The 12362-nt window shown below is 38.2% G+C and overlaps 2 long non-coding RNA genes across 2 annotated transcripts; both read right to left on the bottom strand.

Moving 5' to 3' along the window:
* Positions 1-700: 700 nt before the first annotated feature.
* LOC106080323 (uncharacterized) lies at positions 701-1496 on the bottom strand. Its single transcript, XR_008775561.1, has 3 exons — positions 1268-1496; positions 928-1072; positions 701-821 (listed from the first exon to the last, which is right to left on the bottom strand). It is a non-coding gene; the product is annotated as an uncharacterized LOC106080323 (long non-coding RNA).
* Positions 1497-7977: 6481 nt separating this feature from the next.
* LOC129923610 (uncharacterized) lies at positions 7978-8377 on the bottom strand. The gene is made up of 2 exons (XR_008775559.1): positions 8245-8377; positions 7978-8086 (listed from the first exon to the last, which is right to left on the bottom strand). It is a non-coding gene; the product is annotated as an uncharacterized LOC129923610 (long non-coding RNA).
* Between the last annotated feature and the right edge of the window lie 3985 nt (positions 8378-12362).

A 12362-nucleotide genomic window follows, 5' to 3' on the forward strand; every position in this document is an offset into this window, starting at 1 on the left:
CGGCCACGCACTTTCATAAGCCATGAGCTAATTCTAGGTGTTAATTATTTAATTAAACTATTATAACTTATATATAATAACAGGTTTTCCGCGGCCTCCCGATTTTCCAGGCCCACCTGGAAACCTCTTCTAATTGCAAAATATATCAAAAAGTCGTGGAAATCTCCTGAAAACTCATAAACATATCCTGAAAAATAGACAATATTGTCATTTTGGGTGCCAATCCTTAGCTCGATAAAAAAGGGCACTGTCAGCTTTCATTTAATAAAAATTTATTGCAAAGAACAATGTATTTTCTAATACAAAATCTTAACTTTTACATTATGTTTATTCTTACCCAGACTGGGCCCCGCGCAATCCGTTTTGCATAGGGCCCCGCAATTGTTAGGACCGGCCCTGATTGGTGGATATGGCTGTGAAACCAGCGAAACTTTTATGTGCGACAAGAGATGCAGATGCATGATCTCTATGTCGATTCTCTAAGATCTGTATCAAAGATCAGGTTTCTGGTGTCATATGTCAAACAGATGAAGGCCGTTCAAGGCCCTATCAGGTTTCACACAACTTAATTAATTTTGTAAATATATTTGAATATCAAACAAAAAAAATAGCAAAACAAAACAACCTCGTGCAAAAAGCAACAAAACCATCAAAAAACAACCAACAAACAACAAACAAACAACAAAGACTTTAGTTTCTTTTATGTTATAAACATTTATTAACATCATTTTTAAGTAGTACATAACTACAACATTGCTGCTTTGTACCATACAATGAAATCAAGGGCTGACATTGAGAGCCAAGTGTAGCAGCATCTGCAACTAAAACATTCATAATTTTTGGATGATTCTAAAAATTCTTAAATAAACAGAATGGTTAAATATATATATATATAGTCAAATCTATACATTTTCAAGATGTGCTTACTTTAGTTAGACTTCTCCTATGAGGAACGGGTCTTGAGTGCAGACCAAATGACCACAGGTCAAGCAACCATTTTCGTCCCTCATGTCTTCATAATGGCACCAAGGGGGTGGTCGAGCACACGGGGGTGGAGGGCCACAAGTCACGGCTGAAATACACACATTAGGAAACTATTTATCTGGCTTTTAATGGCTGTAGTAGTTTTAAGACTTTGCTAACACTGTACTAGCAATGTCTATCTTCCGCTCAAGATTGTCCACATTATTGTTTGATAGCAGAATCTAACTATACACAACAATAGAGATATCCAGTGTAGTGTAAGTAAAGGTAATAACAACAGTACATAAAACAGCTCCTCGAGTGATGTAACAACTCAAACTAAGTGCCAAAATTGATAGAATAATAAAGCACTTCATATTTTCAGATTTGCAGTGTGTAGTCGACTCAGTGTGTGGAAAACAGATGGTTCTTAAAGCGTGTATTTGTGGTAGTAAATATAGTGACTTAAAAAAAAATTATTGCAAGTTCTATGAAGGACACAGCATGACACAGTCTTCAGCTTGTTATTTGATAAGCCAATCAGAAATGTCGTCACATGAAGATTGTAGTTCTATTTATAATACGGCTTGTCTTCTAGTCCAAAGGTAATTGAGGTGCGCAGTAGTTCAGGTGGCTACGCAGTCCCAGCTGCGACATACATATTTTGCCACACCAAGCGCAGACAAAACTGTTGTCCGCCGCTGGTCGATTTAGATTCTCTTTCGCCGTCCGCGTCTGTCGTCGGGAGTTGATTTGGTCTCAAAAGTGTATCTAGCGGCCTTTGTCTCCTTCCAAAGCCGCCTGCTGTCAAGTGTTCTCCTGTGTCATTCAAAGCAAGCTGGCGCCTGACCTGGTCTTTAAAGCGTAACATTAAATTAACAATATTCGAGTGTTATTTGTTATTTGCGTTTAAAGGTGAAAGAAATGACAGTAAGGTGGTCTAAGTGACATTATTGTATTTATCATATATAATAATAACAACAAGGCTTGTCTTCGAGTCCGAAGATTAGTGAGGAATACAGTATTTCCCGTGGATGCACAGCCCCAGCTGTGACCTACATATTTTGCCTCATCCAGGGCAAGCATAGCCATTGTCCACAGGTGGTAGATTTAGATTTTCTTTTAGTCGTCTGCGTTTGTCCTCGGAAGCAGATTTTCTTTTGGTCTCAAATGTGTACCCCGCGGCCTTCGTGAGTGACCTCCAGCTGTCTCGAACGACGCCGCATGCAGTCAGGTGCTCTCTTCTATGTCAGCCAAGGAAAGTTGGCGCCTAAGCTGGTCTTTGAAGCGTTTCCGTGGGGCGCCTCTGTTATATTGCTAGATTATTGTATTCTTGGATTTTAAAACAGTTTTGTCTCGAGAGAAGCTGGATACTTGCTTGTAACTATCGTTTGCACACAGAGGGGATGCTGTAATTTTAAGCACAGCGGCTTTATTTAGGTCAGTGCGTGGAAAAAAGACAAATTAGCTGATAAATAAAAGACTAAAGAAATGATTAACTTAAACGTTTGTGGCCTGTCATAGATGCTTAAAATCTAAAATTAATGGGTGGGTTAGACTTACCAGACACTTTTCTAGAGGATAACAACTAAGGCAGGACAATACTTTACAAAGGACGAAAACTAAAACTAGAATTAAATGCATTTTATAAAACAATGCTAGTAAATCACAGTCTTTACAACTACAATATTAATCGAGACATTTCTCAGACAAAGCGACTTTTCTAAGTTGCCGCAAACATTAATTATACGTGCATGCCATTTTCTTTGGCTACTTGGTGATTTAAAAAAAAAAACTTTCAATATATCGTTGGAATCACTGGCGGATCCAGGGGGGGGGGGGGCGGTAGGGGCGATCGCCCCCCCCACTCGGCCGACCCCCCCCCCCGAAGGGGGGAGCGGACGAATTATAGTATAGAATTCACACAATTTGTATGCGAATTTATTACTTATGTTAATAATATATACTAATTATTTATATTTCAACCTATTTTTAGATTATTTCGCCCCCCCCCTTCTAGTATTTTGGCCGATTTGGTAGGGTCGGGAGGGGGCGATGGCATCAATCCGCCCCCCCCCACCATAAACTTTCGAGTAGGGGGGGCGGTCCTATTTATTTGTAGAAATCACAGCTTGCTAACAGAATCAATTAAATATCTATATGATTAAAACTTGTTATTGGTATTTTAACCGGTCCTTAAATAATTTCGTTCACCTGTTGACCGATTGGAAGGGGAAGAGCGAATACCTCCACCGCCCTTCCCATCTAAACCCTTTGAGTGGGGGGGGCGGTCCTACTTTTATGGAGAAATCATAGTATGTGAACAAAATTAGTCGAATATCTATATAATATAAACAGGTGGAAGTGCGATACATGCAATCCCCTTCCCCCCATCAGACAAATCAATACTTTTTCTTTTTGTATTATAGTAAGAAATTACAAAATTAAAAAAAATCCGTCACTAATATAATTTATATATGCTATAAAGTAAATTCTTATATCGAGTCGCCCACCCCTATTCTTTAATGCAAAATGCAATCAATAGCAGAAATTATAAAAAGGAGCGAGAATTAATCGTTTTCATTTTACCGCCCTTGCCCTTTCCAGACAGAGTTTGTGTAATTTGACATGAATTTATCATAACTATTTTAAGAAAGACTTTGCTTTGGAAAAGTTATAATTCAAACGAAATTTTTCAATATAACAGTCTTGGTTGAGATGACTTCAAAAGCCAGATATTCTTTTCCTAGTCGACTTTTTCCAACCTTTACTCTATCTCATATTTTTCTAGTTAAATAAATTTAGGACTATAACTCACAATTTATGCTTACATTTTCTTGAATATTATTAATCGAATATTTTTTTTTCGTCGGCGATCCTCAAAACCTTAATCTAAATATGTGGGGTATCTAATCTTTTCAAAGAACAAATCGGTTTTATTTGCAATGTATTAAGGGACTATAAATTCATATTAGAATATTTTTCTCATTATTGAAAAGGCACTTTATAATAGAATGAATAATGAGCTGTAGGGCTCGAGAATGCGTTACTGCAGTGAACACCACTAATAAGTAATGAGCTGTAGATGTCAGGAGAATGCGTTTCAGCCGTGAAAAATGCAAGAAAACGCTTTTGGCGTCGGGGCTTCGCCCCGAACACCACTAATAAGTAATGAGCTGTAGATGTCAGGAGAATCCGTTTCAGCCGTGAAAAATGTAAGAAAATGCTTTTGGCGTCGGGGATTCGCCCCGAACCCCACTGAAAAATAATGAGCTGTAGATGTCATAAGAATGCGTTTCTGCAGAGAAAAATGCAAGAAAACGCTTTTGGGCGTCGGGGCTTCGCCCCGAACCCCACTGAAGAAGCTTACAGCGCTCTCCCAGACCCCCAAGCTTGCAAGAGAAAGACTGTTTTTTTTTTCTGTTTTTTTCGCCGAAGATTGAGAAACAGTCTTATTTTATTCTCATATATCGAATATATATATATGCTGTACGCACGTTTATGCATAGGGTTAGGGTTTACTGGGCGTTAGGGTTAGGGTTTGGAAAAAAATCGCCCCCCCCCACTCCAAAGTTCTGGATCCGCCAGTGGTTGGAATAGAACTTTTTTTTTTGTCCACTCTGCGTTGATCAGTGAAAATGCTCTTTCGACTTTAGAATTATTCCCGAGAATGCAAAAGAAAAAATGCACAGAAATTTAGGAGCTGTGAATAAAATGTTTCTTTAGAAGAGCCTAAGCCCTAGAATATATACAAACACCTGTTAAAGAAGTCGATTAAAAAAATATATGAATGAGTCTGTTTATACCAGGCACATGTGAAAGTGTATTGATTAATAAGACACTGCAATAAACAGCAGTGTAAAAGCCGGACATTTTCACAATTTAGACCAATGCCTGCCGGCCAGAGGACAAGACCTCAAAAAGGAGGACATGTGATCCTTTTGCTCGACGTCTACAAAAACCTAGGTGTGTGTGTGGGGGGGGGGGGTGTCAAAACTACCTGAACTACTAGTGAGATTTACTAGGCTAGGGTTTGAATCTGGCCTAGGTGTGATCACGAGGGAAGATTTCTATGACGTTATTTTATTTTATTACTTAGTATTATAAGTTTTGGACGTTCCTCCAGAAATGAAAATTAATACAATCCACTCGACCAGGCAACTACAGCTCATGACTAATTACTTCAGATGCATAAACCATTAAAAAATAGGTTGGCCGTGCTAATTGCACATAGTAGTAAAAATGAACGATGACAAGCTTCATGAGTGAGATACAGTGCATTATAAGGCTGACTTCACCCATATCAGGATAACACTTTTTTTTTTTTACATTACCTCTATATTTATACATGTTAAATTTTTATAGTTTATTTAATTGTAATTTTATTCATACCTAATATGTTACACTTTTTGTCATTTAAATAAAAAATGAATATATAAAATATTGCTCATTTCATTATTTTTACAATTACTATTTGTTAGATCATAAAATGATCAGATGATGAAAATAACAGGGGATGAAATGATCAGGGAATTAAATGACCGAGGATGAAATGACCGGGGATGAAGTGACCCGGGATGAAGTGACCGGGGATCACTGGCGGATCCAGAACTTTGGAGTGGGGGGGGCGATTTTTTTCCAAACCCTAACCCTAATGCCTAGTAAACCCTAACCCTATGCATAAACGTGCGTACAGCATATATATATATATATATATATATATATATATATTCGATATATGAGAATAAAATAAGACTGTTTCTCATTCTTCGGCGAAAAAAACAGAAAAAAACAGTCTTTCTCCTTCAAGCTTGGGGGTCTGGGAGAGCGCTGTAAGCTTCTTCAGTGGGGTTCGGGGCGAGGCCCGACGCCCAAAAACGTTTTCTTGCATTTTTCTCTGCAGAAACGCATTCTTCTGACATCTACAGCTCATTATTTATCAGTGGGGTTCGGGGCGAAGCCCCGACGCCAAAAGCGTTTTCTTGCATTTTTCACGGCTGAAACACATTCTCCTGACATCTATAGCTCATTACTTATTAGTGGTGTTCGGGGCGAAGCTCCGACGCCAAAAGCGTTTTCTTGCATTTCTCACTGCAGAGACGCATTCTCGTGACATCTACAGCTCATTATTTACCAGTGGGATTCGGGGCGAAGCCCCGACGCCAAAAGCGTTTTCTTGCGTTTTTCAAGGCTGAAACGCATTCTTCTGACATCTACAGCTCATTACTTATTAGTGGTGTTCGGGGCGAAGCCACGACCCCCAAAAGCGTTTTCTTGCATTTTTCACGGCTGAAACGCATTCTTCTGACATCTACAGCTCATTATTTATTAGTGGGGTTAGGGGCGAATCCCCGACTCCAAAAGTGTTTTGTTGCATTCTTCACTGCAGAAACGCATTCTCCTGACATCTACAGCTTATTATTCATCAGTGAGGTTCGGGGCGAAGCCTCGACGCTAAAAGCGTTTTTAGGCATTCTTCACTGCAGTAACGCATTCTCCTGACCTACAGCTCATTATTCATTCTATTATAAAGAACCTTTTGAATAATGAGAAAAATATTCTAATATGAATTTATAGTCCCTTAATACATTGCAAATAAAACCGATTTGTTCTTTGAAAAGATTAGATACCCCACATATTTAGATTAAGGTTCTGAGGATAGCCGCCGAAAAAAAAATATTCTATTAATAATATTCAATAAAATTCTAGCATAAATTGTGAGTTATAGTCCTAAATTTATTTAACTAGAAAAATATGAGATAGAGTAAAGGTTGGAAAAGTCGACTAGGAAAAGATTATCTGGCTTTTGAACTCATCTCAACCGTGACTGTTATACTGAAAAATTTCGTTTGAAAAAGTCTTTCTTAAAATAGTTATGATAAATTCATGTCAAATTACACAAACTCTGTCTGGAAAGTTGAAGGGCGGTAAAATGAAAACGATTAATTCTCGCACCTTTTTATAATTTCTGCTATTGATTGCATTTTGCATTAAAGAATAGGGGTTGGGCGACTCGATATACGAATTTTCTTTATAGCATATATAAATTATATTAGTTACAGATTTTTAAAATTGTGTAATTTCTTATTATAAGACAAAAAGAAAAAGTATTGATTTGTTTGATGGGGGGAAGGGAATTGCATGTATCGCACTTCCACCTGTTTATATTATATAGAAATTTGACTAATTTTTTTCACATACTATGATTTCTCCATAAAAGTGGGACCGCCCCCCCACTCAAAGGGTTTAGATGGGAAGGGCGGTGGAGGTATTCACTCTTCCCCTTCCAATCGGCCAACAGGTGAACGAAATTATATAAAGACCGGTTAAAATACCAATAACAAGTTTTAATCATATAGATATTTAATTGATTCTGTTAGCAAGCTGTGATTTGTACAAATAAATAGGACCGCCCCCCCCCCACCAGAAAGTTTATGGTGGGGGGGGGGGGCGGATTGATGCTATCGCCCCCTCCCGACCCTATCAAATCGGCCAAAATACTAGAAGGGGGGGGCAAAATAATCTAAAAATAGGTTGAAATATAAATAATTAGTATATATTATTAACATAAGTAATAAATTCGCATACAAATTGTGTGAATTCTATACTATAATTCGTCCGCCCCCCCTCCCTTGGGGGGGGGGGTCGGCCGAGTGGGGGGGGGGCGATCGCCCCTACCGCCCCCCCCCCCTGGATCCGCCAGTGCCGGGGGTGAAATGACCGGGAACCTATTCTCGGAATCCTTTAACCTAAATAAGGATCTCGAGCAATCAATGGACATTGGTTTATTATTTCTGATTGATCTTCTGGAAGCGCATCAACCACAAAACATGTAACACATTATTTCCCTTGGCATTGAGCTTATTGACTTTGAAATTAAAATAACTTTCGTAGGATGTTCTTCAAGACTTTTGGGTTGTTCTTGACTGGAGTTCGCAAATATTTAATTAACTACAGTACAACTTGAATCATTTTACAAAAAACAAACAAACAAATAAAGCCAAAACAAAAGCAGATGTTTTTCATATTTGAAACATTTATTGCTAAGCCAACGTACACCACGGCTCTATGTTGTACCACAGAATCGAACTATTGGCAGAGATACCAGGATTCCCCGCATCATCTAAAAAACAAATAAAAGCATTATTACAGCTCTAACTTGTATTAGAGCTGACAAAATTTGAACATTAACAGAATGGCTTAGGGAAATAATGCTGCTTAGCCATGCCACTATAAGCAAATAGTGTGGTCTAAGAACTTAGCATTTGAAAAGAAGCTTACTCTAGTGGGACTTCTGAGGGTTCCTCAGGGCAGACCAAACGACCACAAGTAAAGCAACCTTTTTCATCCACCATGTCCACATAATGGCACCAAGGGGGTGGGGCAGCACACGGAGGTGGGGGGCCACACGTATCAGCTGAAAAAAAGAAAAAAAAAAGCTTACATTACGTTCATTGATGGTACTATTTTTAGAGTTAGGTCACACACCGACCAGGACCGATATTGAAATAGAAATAGAAGAGCTAGACAGTTATTGTTATTACAAGTCACGCTGCCACCGCTTCCAAGTGTTGGAGTTCAATATAGGATATACGGTTCTTTTTTAAACAGCTTCTATCAACTCTTTCTATCAGTTCTTTATAAACAGCTTCTATCAACTCTTTCTGTCGGTTCTTTTGAAACAGCTTCTATCAACTCTTTCTGTCGGTTCTTTATAAACAGCTTCTATTTACTCTTTCTGTCGGTTCTTTATAAACAGCTTCTATTTACTCTTTCTGTCGGTTCTTTATAAACAGCTTCTATTTACTCTTTCTGTCGGTTCTTTATAAACAGCTTCTATTTACTCTTTCTGTCGGTTCTTTATAAACAGCTTCTATCAACTCTTTCTGTCGGTTCTTTTTAAACAGCTTCTATCAACTCTTTCTATCAGTTCTTTATAAACAGCTTCTATCAACTCTTTCTGTCGGTTCTTTTGAAACAGCTTCTATCAACTCTTTCTGTCGGTTCTTTTGAAACAGCTTCTATCAACTCTTTCTGTCGGTTCTTTATAAACAGCTTCTATTTACTCTTTCTGTCGGTTTTTTATAAACAGCTTCTATTTACTCTTTCTGTCGGTTCTTTATAAACAGCTTCTATCAAGTCTTTCTGTCGGTTCTTTATAAACAGCTTCTATTTACTCTTTCTGTCGGTTCTTTATAAACAGCTTCTATTTACTCTTTCTGTCGGTTCTTTATAAACAGCTTCTATTTACTCTTTCTGTCGGTTCTTTATAAACAGCTTCTATTTACTCTTTCTGTTGGTTCTTTTTAAACAGCTTCTATCAACTCTTTCTATCAGTTCTTTATAAACAGCTTCTATCAACTCTTTCTGTCGGTTCTTTTGAAACAGCTTCTATCAACTCTTTCTGTCGGTTCTTTTGAAACAGCTTCTATCAACTCTTTCTGTCGGTTCTTTATAAACAGCTTCTATTTACTCTTTCTGTCGGTTCTTTATAAACAGCTTCTATTTACTCTTTCTGTCGGTTCTTTATAAACAGCTTCTATCAACTCTTTCTGTCGGTTCTTTATAAACAGCTTCTATTTACTCTTTCTGTCGGTTCTTTATAAACAGCTTCTATTTACTCTTTCTGTCGGTTCTTTATAAACAGCTTCTATTTACTCTTTCTGTCGGTTCTTTATAAACAGCTTCTTTTTACTCTTTCTGTCAGTTCTTTATAAACAGCTTCTATTTACTCTTTCTGTCGTTTCTTTATAAACAGCTTCTATTTACTCTTTCTGTCGGTTCTTTTGAAACAGCTTCTATTTACTCTTTCTGTCGGTTCTTTTGAAACAGCTTCTATCAACTCTATCTGTCGGGTACAATTTTTGTTCAACGTTATTTCCTCCCACTTTCCAGTCTCGAACCAAGTTGAAACTTTGCACAATTATTTATTGTTCCTAACAAAGAAGAAATCAGTCAAAAATTGACTAAATAATTAATTCACATAGTTGCAATTAATTGTTTTAGTTTGAAATTGATACAAGGAAATCTATTTCTATGGCCTCCTTCAGTCGCGACTTCAGAAGCGACTTTGGATCATCTCATGGAAATGAGATGAATGCCTGGGCATTAGCTGTGGTCGGAACAATGTCACGCAAACATAAGTTCCCCCCTCTCCACGCAGCTGTTGTATCTAAAGGAACTGCAGTGCCGATACAGTTTGGGGTCAGCGCGTCGGAGGTTCTGACAGGGTGTAGCACTAGGTGCTGCAAACTTCCTTAGGGTTGCCAGCTCCTGATTTTTCCTCAGGGTTGAGTCCCGAAGCCTTTCATGAAAGGGTATAGCTGCATGGCAACCGAGGTTTGAATTCAGAGTTTTCCTTCTCCTAGGTGGGTAGCCAGCCATGGCTAACGAGCCCCTCCTGCCCGAAGCTTACTGGTTAAGGCACCAGTTACTCGCCTTTGCCCCTTCTCCTGTTAGAGAGAACAGTTCCGTCGGACTCAATATCTGAGCCACACGTGAATTCCAGGAGTTGGATTGGTTGTCAGAGGCTATTTGAGACGCATGTCATTAGGAAGCATTTTATAGGTAGTGGAGTGCTTACATCCATTACCACTTCCGGCAATGACACTCTTGCGGAACCTAAAAGGAAATAAATCTTACAGTACTGATAGATATAGGAGGCGTGGTAACTTTCGTGTTTAAATCCTAGTGAAGAAGACTGGTATTTTTAATTGTGGAATAATTTGGGCGCCTGATGGGTACCTGACATTAGTTGGGGAAAAAACGCGGTTGGTCGTTGTGTTGGCCACATGACACCTTCGCTAACCGAAGGACACAGAAACAAATGACATTTACATCATCTGCACTAGAGATTGCAAGGTCTGATAGGGGAAATTTAACATTTTACTTTACTTACTGACAGATAAGGTTAAAAATTTAAAAAAAAATTCTTCCTCTGGGTAAGCTTTTCTTTAAAGTATTTTTTTTCATATCGCTTTTTTTTTTTAAATAGTGCTAAGGCCCAAAACGGTGTCGAACTCAACCCCACCATGATAGGTCATATCGGTCACACATTCCACCACTCACGATCAAAATAACTTTATTTCATACGAGCCTTGCGTGTAGCGAAGTCATACAGTATATTATCAAAATTCTGTTTCTTACATAGATCACGTTCAATAGCTAGATTGCCATCTTCGTGAATAGTTGACCTCGAGTAATACTTGATTGGTTTGATACCAAACAAGCTTCTTTCACCAGATGCCACAGTGTTTTGTATTGTTAAACATATTCTGAGTGCAACAAGTAGTTTGGGAAAGCAGTGTATCTTTCATTAGTGGATAAGCTAACATTTCTGCCGGGGTTTTGGCGGTATTTAGTAGAATATGTCTATTTTTCAGGAGATTTTTTATGATTTTTCGAAAGGTTTCCAAGAACTCCTATTATAAGTTATGATGGTTTAATTTAATAAGTTACACATAGAATTAGCGCGGGGCCTATGAAAGTGCGGAGCCCACTGCGGCTGCATAGGTTGCAGTGGCCTAATGCTGGCCCTGGATATACAGACATTTTACGACTAGAATGAAGAACAGGCAATCGTGTACTAACATTCACCACATTTAATGCATGATTAGAGATTGTAAATATACATGAAGTAGCTATAGTCGTGGAATGTAGGGAGATGATTACATTACCTAAGACATTACCTATGACAGCTCCTAAAGTGACGCAAGTGCACAAGGAAAGTACCACCACACTCACAACTATAAACGACTTCATGTTTCGCAGTCAAACGGTGCATAAACTACCTAGTAGATGACCAATGTATGGTGAACAGATGTCATTTTATAGAATGCGATATTGATTGTAAATTTATTGACTTTTGTGTGTGTTTATTCTAAGCGTTACACTATAGGACACATCTAGAAGTGTCGGATGCTTGAGCGTGCCTAAAAGAAATGTAGTCTTTTGAACAAGCTTATAAGAAATATAGTTTTTGAACAAGCCTATAAGAAATGTAACCCTTTGCACCGAATCTCATCAATATAAAATCGTATTACATCTATAGAATTTTGTTTTTCAGACTAAACTTCTCCGTTTGTTTATCACATTAGAAAATGTGTCTCGAGAACACGTTACCCCATCGACTCAGTGACAAATACTGAGGCTACGCCTTTTCCAGGTTTAAGAAATGTTTCCTATAGAAGCTTGTCAAATAAACATTTCGATGTTAGTGAAAAAATGCAATTGTCAAATAGTAAAACGGGTTAGCAATATCGAGATTTTTATCTGTGGTGGAAAACAACTATGAATTGCTATTTAGTTTGTAGCTCAATTTTAAAATGTAGTTGGCAACATTAAAAGTTCAATGTAGCGTCCAAGACAATAGTTGTGCTGTGTGCATCTCCAATACGGGC

The sequence above is a fragment of the Biomphalaria glabrata genome, chromosome 17 (assembly GCF_947242115.1).
Source record: "Biomphalaria glabrata chromosome 17, xgBioGlab47.1, whole genome shotgun sequence".
In the NCBI taxonomy this organism is placed as follows: domain Eukaryota; kingdom Metazoa; phylum Mollusca; class Gastropoda; family Planorbidae; genus Biomphalaria; species Biomphalaria glabrata.